This window comes from Scomber japonicus, chromosome 23 (genome assembly GCF_027409825.1).
Source record: "Scomber japonicus isolate fScoJap1 chromosome 23, fScoJap1.pri, whole genome shotgun sequence".
Classification (NCBI taxonomy): Eukaryota; Metazoa; Chordata; class Actinopteri; order Scombriformes; family Scombridae; genus Scomber; species Scomber japonicus.
The window spans coordinates 23,318,210-23,327,289 of NC_070600.1; positions in this window are offsets into that span (position 1 = coordinate 23,318,210).

A 9,080-nucleotide genomic window follows, 5' to 3' on the forward strand; every position below is an offset into this window, starting at 1 on the left:
AAAGATGACAAGAAGTGGTTTTTGAGAGATGCAAGTAACACTTTTAAGGAGCGGGGGGCAGGGTGGAAAGTCAACAGAAAGCAAGCCGAGGTAAAAGCAGCATTAACCTCTCTGTGACTAAAGAGCAGAAACATCATCTGGAAACTCAAAAGCAACATGTAGTCACGGTTCATGATGGAATAATCTAACTGTATTTTTCATCTTTATACATTTGAAGAACTCTGAATCCCAAATCTGAACAATGAATCCTGCTTGATGAGTTTTATTATATCAAATTAAGATTCATTTATCTCTGCTTAACTATAAAATCCCTCAACACTCGTGGTTTTTGAACATTATTGTTTATGCCTTGAGTTATTCAACAGCCACACTGGTGAGAAAGGAGGAGAAATGAAGCTGATATAATCTATTAACAAAGGACATGATGAGTATTGTACATGTTTAATATTCAGAGCATTGCACACTCAGACTCGATACAGATATACAAGCTGCTGCAGAGGAGTGATCCCTGAAGTGTGGGGTGAATACTCCCTTATCTGTTACCAACCTCTAGGAGTTTATGTGATTACTTTATGTGTGGTTATACTTTACACTATAACTCTGTATACTATGTACTACAGAGAGATGTATCTGGTGCTGATGGGCCTAATCAGTATTATGTGAACTTGTTTGGCAAGGGCTTGAATATAATGGACCTTCATTTATAAGTTCTGCACTGCAGGCTTAAATGAAAATCTTACAGATTACAACATTAAATTGTTGTAATATTTTGAATTGAATATGTTGAAAAGAAGCTTAAGCAGTCTATATTCCTCGTCTTTGAGAGTGCTCTGGCAGAGGACAGAGACACTTCTCTGAAGTATGACTCTGCTGTACCTGTGCAGAGTAGTGGCACAGTCACTTCCTTTAACTTGAAAGAAAGTTGGTGTTGACACAACAGAGCACTGAATAGGAGCGAAAGTAGAAACTTGTATCTGAAACAGTATCAAACATTCTCATACCTGAACAATTATGAATATCAAATGTTTGTTGATTATGGAGTTAAAAAACAGAGCTGGTCTTTAAGGTTTATTGCATATTAGGGTCTGTTTTGGCGTGGTGTTGTTGTTGTATGCTTATCTTGTGCACACAAATCAACCATAACAGAGCGTCAATTGTATCTCCTGAACCTTTTCATCTGTCAGACAAGAATCATGATGCATATAAAACTTGCCTTTGGAAATGTGGGCCCCTAACAATAATAATAAGATGACAGAAGCAGAATGTACTAAACATTTCTTCAGTTGTGTTGTTTTCATTATTTTCAACTGGTCTGATGCTTCGTGTCTGTGCTCATGTAGAGCATGCCTGAATGAGGCGTGAAACTAAGAAAGAAAACGTGTCAGTTCCCTTTACAAAACTGAAAGATGACAAGAAGTGGTTTTTGAGAGATGCAAGTAACACTTTTAAGGAGCGGGGGGCAGGGTGGAAAGTCAACAGAAAGCAAGCCGAGGTAAAAGCAGCATCAGCATCTCTGTGACTAAAGAGCAGAAACATCATCTGGAAACTCAAAAGCAACATGTAGTCACGGTTCATGATGGAATAATCTAACTGTATTTTTCATCTTTATACATTTGAAGGACTCTGAATCCCAAATCTGAACAATGAATCCTGCTTGATGAGTTTTATTATATCAAATTAAGATTCATTTATCTCTGCTTAACTATAAAATCCCTCAACACTCATGGTTTTTGAACATTATTGTTTATGCCTTGAGTTGTTCAACAGCCACACTGGTGAGTGTATTTTTAACCACACACAAGCATTTATATAACTTCATGCACAGGTAATAAAGTTACTATTACAACAAGGTTAAGGTTTGAAATTTTGACAACAGAAATCATGTAACTGTAACAGGGTTGGGTAGCTGCATGTTAAAGAGGAAATTTGGGTTCCCAGCTGGTGAAATTAGGAGCACTCATAGTTAACAGGGCCTGACTCCCAAATGACAGTAGTAGATTATTCCAGAGAAGCAGAACTTCTTGGGCTGCAGCTCGACTACCAAAAGAGTTTTAATTTAAATGAGGAACAGTAAGTAACCGCCATCATGGAAACATAAAGCATGTGATGGAGTATAAGGAACAACAAGACTGAATCGATATTAAAGTGTTTCCTTGTTTTAAGAATGACGCAACATGTTGAAGCAAGTTGATAGATCTACAACAGTTAGAGAGGACAGACAAACTGTGTAAGTAACAGCCATTTGACAGTGTTGTCATTTTTTTATTAGAGCAGCATTAATTGAATAGTTTATACTTGAATTTGGTGGTATTTTATACTGAATAATTTGTTCAAAGTTGTTTTTTAAGGCAGAACTCACTGATTAGTTAACTGAACTAGAAGTGACAAGATTAATTCAAGTTTTAAATCAAAAGATTGGCTGCTCTTTGTGTGTTATTGTACGTCTAGTGAAGCACTTAGAGCTGCAACTCCTGTATGAAAGTTGTGTTCATGACTGCATGCGTCCTGTGGTCTCATATAGACTTCAGGGATTGGCTGCACATCACTTCTATGTGATGTGGCTCTATTTCTATCTATCTATATATCATCACACACACTGTGTTATCTGCACACAGCTTCACTTCATCTCTAAGAGCCAAATACCAAAAGTTGAAAGTGAATTTAATTTTTGAATGTGTCACATGCTTCTTTTGCACCTTCAACTCATTGTTTGCGGTAAGTGGAAAAGCTTTTCTGATTATATCTGGATTCCTGTGGATCTTTTTTGTCTTCTTTAGTGTTTAGTTTGTTAGTTTAGAATCTGTGTGTGGTGCAATATATAAGAAAGACTATTAAATAATGTTCTTAAAGTGTGCTAAAACTGAACAACTATTTTTTGTATTTATTACACAGTATCCACTGCATCGAACTTAAACTGTACATGAAATGTACTAGTAATAGATTAAAAGTGCATTAACATATTTATATACATTAGTATATTTATATTTACAAGTATATTTATACATATTGCTTGAGCATTTGCAATTTCAGTGTAACTTAATAATCCTAAAATGTACAAGTGTGACTATAAACTGTACCAACATGTACTTAGATGACATTTGCAAAAAAGTCAAGCATTTACAAATGTATGCCATGTAAATCATAATATTATAATATTTCTGTGTGTCAAGCATATTCACCATTTGACAGAAAGAGATATAAAATATACAAATACAGAGAGATTTATCTGGTGTTAGGCCTAATCGGTTTTATGTAACCTTGTTTGGCGAGGCCTTGAATATAATGGACCTTCATTGATATGTATATTATAAAGTTCTGTACTGCAGGCTTAAATGAAAGTCTTACAGATTACAACTTTAAAATTGTTAAATTGTGTTGAATTTGGTCCAATTCTTATGAATAACTTATTTCAAAATAAATACTTTGTCATCAGTTTTATGTGTAAAATACAAAATAAATATTAAATTGTTTAGAAATATTACATAAACAAAAATATTTTTTCTTTCTTTGGGAATTTGGGTAAATGAATAAACAATACTTTCACTTTCATCAACAGCGTCCAACTGCACACCACTGTCAGAACATAAAAATGTTCAAGATGAGACATTGCTCAGTTGTGTTCAGTTTTAACTCTCTGTGGCCCTCTAGTGTTTCTAAGCAGAAATTACATAAATTCTTTAGTTTGACACAAAATCAAAATGTCACTGGTCTTCATTCAGTCAATACCACAACTGCACAGGTGCACGCCTGCCAGTTTTCACTAACAGGAGAGTACAGGCTGGATATTGTGGTTGTAGTAAAATAAAGAATAAAGTCATAAACAGTTTTACAAGGTATTACATTGATACGTGGACTTTGCCTCAGCACAGAGTCATTTATTAACAAAACAATAAACTCTTAGGGAATATGTATCAATAGAAAACATGGATACAACAGATAAATACATACCAACATACAACCAAGATAAAAGGTTATTTTCTCCATTATCGCATTGAATTTGTTTATCTTAACTTATGTGTTGAAATGGGTAGTATGAAGTATACTTAAGGGTATAAGGTAAACCTTCTACTGCATTCTGTGCAACTGTTTACTGTATTTGGAGCATATCTGATGCTGTGGTCAAAGAGCCACCACTATAAACTCAAAAGATGATAAAGGGAATCAAGCTCAAAACAGTACATATCCACCTCCCTCCGACTGAGTATCATAATCTCAAAATGGTCTTTTTGATGTTTGAGTAATAACAATGTTTTGCTGATCATTCTACATTTTAAGAACAGTGTGTGATGTGTAGGTCTTGATAAGACAAACAATTGAGTTTCGGTTTGATCTTTCTACGACATTCCTATCAGGAGTAGTCATTTTAGTGTTTCTTGGTGACAGAACAGTTTTACAAGGTATTACATTGATACGTGGACTTTGCCTCAGCACAGTCATTTATTAACAAAACATTACACTCTGAGGGAATACAAGTGCCAGGAAACTCCCTCCCAACTTCCTTGTACAAGAAGTGCATTTACGGGAATCGAGGTCAAGACAGTACATATCCACCTCTCTCTGACTGAGCTTCATAGTCTCAAAATTGTGTTTTTTGGTGTTTGAGGAATAACATTTTGCTATTCATTCTACATAATAAGAGTGTGTGCTGAATTCTTCTGGGTGAGTTTTTGTTTTGTTTTTTAATTAATGAGATAATTCATTGATTCATGTCTTGCATGTCACTGGTGGTCTTTAAGGTGTACACTTATTATTCCATGTCCCTGCCTCGTCTCTTTAAGTGAAGTTTTTTTTCTTGTGGGGGTTTTAGTCGTACGCAGGACTTATCAGTGTTTAATCCACCCAGTCTACAAAACTTGCAATACTGTACTATTGTGTGAGTTTGAAACAGTTCTCAGTAATAATTCATGCAACAAAAACAAACATCAACTGCTGGTTTCTAGTTGTGTAGAGTAGGGTGTGACTTCAGATCATTACTGAAGAAGTCATTATTTCTCTCAAGTTAACTTTGAATTGGGCCAGAGTACACATGAAATAACGTTACTCAATAAAACCAAAAAAAGTATTTTGTTCTTAATCTATATCTGTAATTCTTTTTTTGATTTTGCAGTTTGTAACACTCTTATAGTTTGCTTCATCTCCCTCGCTCTCATACCACATTTTCTTCTCATTGATTACATTACGAATAGTAACTTTTTTTCTAAATCTGGGTACAAAAATGATCAAATGCAGGTATTGTTTAACAGCAGAAGTTACTTAGTACTGGGTTGTAGAGACAGTAGACGCCAGGGATTGACAGGAAAGACCATAGAGAACATAATTTATTTAGAAAAATTGTATAATGGAAGATCATTCCAAAAGATGCAGTAAGAGATTGCATCCTTTCATGTGCACACAAAATAATTATATTGTGTGCAAGCAATACATTTTGAGTGCTCAATGTAGTTAAAATGTGGCTTCTATATGAATACTTTGAGTGAAGCACTTTAAACTGCTGTATACAAATTAGCTGTATAGATAGAAGTCAGCTATTCAAGTTTGAAGCTACTACGATGAACGCCCTCGGACAAGATAACATTGGGTTAGGGTGAAATCGGCGAAAAATGTAACATTTAGAGGCAAATTGTGCACTTCCTCTTGGGTTTAGCTCAGGGGGTGATTTATAGGTCTTGATGAGACAAAACATTGAGTTTCGGTTTGATCTTTCTACGACATTCCTATCAGGCATAGTGGCCGTTTCAGTGTTTCTAGGTGGCGCTAGAAAGCTTGATTGAGTTTGAGTTTCATTTTATCAAATTTTTCGCCAGATCTGATGTGCCTGCCAAATTTGGTGAGTTTGTAAGCATATTTAGAGGGTCAAATTGAGGCTCAAAGTTAGGGATGTCCCGATATGACTTTTTCACTTCCGATACGATACCGATATTGTAGCCTTGAGTACTGGCCGATACCGATATCAATACGATACGATATAGGCACGAATCATACATATATTTATTCCTTATTTTGTTGTGTGGAATGTTAGAAAAGGCTTGATAAAGTGATGTTACTGTTACTGTTACTGATGTTGTAGTGATATAACAGAAAACAATAGTCAGCAACAGTAGGTATAGGAAAAACTGACCCATTTATTATTAACCAATTGGTTACATAAATTTTAACCTTCAACATAAATAAAAGAGTATTACCTCAACAAATCCAATAAAAACAAAATGTTATATTTAAAGTGCAAAATAACCACTGGTTACCAACATCATTATACAATTGAATAGAATAAATTAAATTTTAAAGTGCAAACAATTCAAGTTCACTCCAGTTATTTTTTTTACTGTCAGCATATGTTGGAAACAACTGTGGGCAGGGACAAAAACAACAACAACAACACAATATTGTCCACTGTCCAACTGCTCTAAGTTAAGAGTTCACACAGCTCCAGTTTCACTGACTGACTGTGCCCAAAACAATGTAGTAATTACTCTTAGTCTTCACTGAAGAATAGAGTGTAAACACAATAAACATATCACTCTAATAACAAGAGCATAAAACAAATAATAATAGCAATACACTTTTTAACCTCTTCGTGCATCTGGGGTATAGTTTTATCTACAATGTAGTGGCGGCTAGGAATAATGTAGCGAGGTTCGAGGTGCTCCATTAAGCGTTTAAACCCGACATTACTCACCACCGACAGGGGCTGGTCATCAAGCACAATAAACTGGGCTATCTTCTCTGTTATGGCCATTGCCTTTTTGCTGTCCCGTGGTAGTTTGTCACGTCTTGCAAAGCTTTCGGCCAGCGTGGGTTGCTGAAGCGAGCCAGAGGCTTGTTGCTTCGCCTTGCTGCTCACGCGAAAATCCTCATGTTCTTTTTTGTGGTGTTTTTTCAAATGTGCGATGAGGTTGGTTGTATTGAACCTTCCCGGTTCTGTCCCTCCACGGGACACTTGCGCCTGACAAATGTTGCATTTAGCTGCAACGTCTTTGTCCGAGTTTACAGTAAAATACTTCCACACAGCCGACATCACTACACCTTGCTGCAGGCACACACGTTGTCGTTGTTGTGATCACGTGGGCTGTGCATGCTGGAGTGTGATCAAACCAGAGTCACCTATTATTATAGAAGTGCTGGAGCGGTAAATGGACAGCTTATATCGGAGCGTTTATATTTTTTTTAGATTCAGTCCGATAAAATCCGATATTCACTTTTTTGGCTGATATCGGACTGATTTCCGATATCAATATCGGATCGGGACATCCCTACTCAAAGTGTCAGTAGAATAATAATAAAAAACGACACAAATACAGTAGGGTCCTTGTCTTTGCCTTCCGGCTCTGTCTCTAATTAAAGTTGTTCAAGCAGTAGATGATGTATATGTAACATGTACAAAAGTCACACTGGTAAAATGGCATGAGATGAGAACTGAATACATGTTCCTCCTATTTAAAATAGCTCTTATTTTCAGCAGGGGGCCAAAATGGCTAAACTTAAAGAGGAGCTCTTGAATATTCTTGAAAAGTTAAAAGAAGAGCACTTCAAGACGTTCAAGTGGTTCCTGGAGCATGATGACATCCTGGAGGGCTTTAAAGGCATCCCGGTGGCTCAGCTGGAGAATGCTGCAAGGCGGGACACAGTGGATCTGATGGTACAGAAATATCAGAATCATGGAGCTCTGCGGCTAACCAAGAAGGTGTTAAAAAAGATCGGCAGGAACGATCTGCGGCAGTGTATACGAAACTTCCACCAAGAACCAGAAGGTAAGTTAGGCGAAGAAATCTTCCCATACTGGGAAGGAAGCCCCAAAGTCAACTCACCTAGACCTAAAGAAGATCATTTTGTTTTATATTAACTAACACACACTTAGCTCCAAATGAGATGAGTCCTTATTGTTCCAGAGGGAGATTTGCCTTGGATACATGGTGCCGCTGGACCTGGAGCCCTGGACCTAGCCATGATGATGATGTTAGAGAATGATCTGGACAAGCTTTTATTAAACTCCCTACCAGGACCAAAAGGTAAGTGAGGGAAGGAAATCTGAAACGCAGTGACAAATGCAGTTAATAAATTATTGAGTTAAATGAGTTATGTTTTAGAGTTTTCTACCAATAAAGATGTGCTAACAAAAAAGTGAGAGACTGATTTGTCTTTCTTTGTGGTACACCACCTTCAGCAACAAAAACAAAAAACAGCAGTGTGAAAAATGTAATGATTCACTGCATGTAAACTGTTATAAGAGGTAGAACTATAACCATGAAGTAAACTTTTAAGTTGCTTTATGGAAAACAATATTGAATTATAAACATGCAACATGTTGCATATGCTAACACATAATAAACTGTTTTGCAAAACTGACCATGAGTACTCTACTTTATTTTAGACCTCAAGTTGCAAAAGAAGCCAAAACTAAAGTGGGTCCAACAGTTTGCAGTGGAGGTGACTCTGGATCACAACACAGCACATCCTAATCTAATCCTGTCTGATGATGGGAAACAAGTACATCATGGAGATGTGAGGAAGAATCTACCAAACAACCCTGAGAGGTTTTACAGTTGTGTTAATGTCTTAGGGAAGTCAAGTCTCTCCAATGGGAGATTTTACTATGAGGTTGAGGTTAAAGAGAAGACTGACTGGGATTTAGGAGTGGCCAGAGAGTCAGTCAAGAGGAAACAAAGTATTACAACAAGCCCAGAGAACGGCTACTGGACTATAACGCTGAGGAATGAAGATGAGTGTGTTGCTAATGATGATGATCCAGTCAGTCTCTCTCTGAATCAGCCTCCTCAGAAGGTGGGAGTGTTTGTAGATTATGAGGAGGGTCTGGTTTGCTTTTATGACGTAGATGCTGCAGATCTTCTCTACGCCTTTACTGGCTGTTCCTTCACTGAGAAACTCTACCCGTTCTTTAGCCCCTGTACTAATAAGTGTGGTACAAACTCTGCACCTCTGATTATCTCTCCTGTCAATCATATATTAAACCTCAAGACACGCGATGTTGGGAAAGATACAGAACAATATGAAAGAAAGAAAGCTGAACTAGAGAGCATCCAGAAGTTTGCGGTAGAGGTGACTCTTGATCCTGATACAGCACA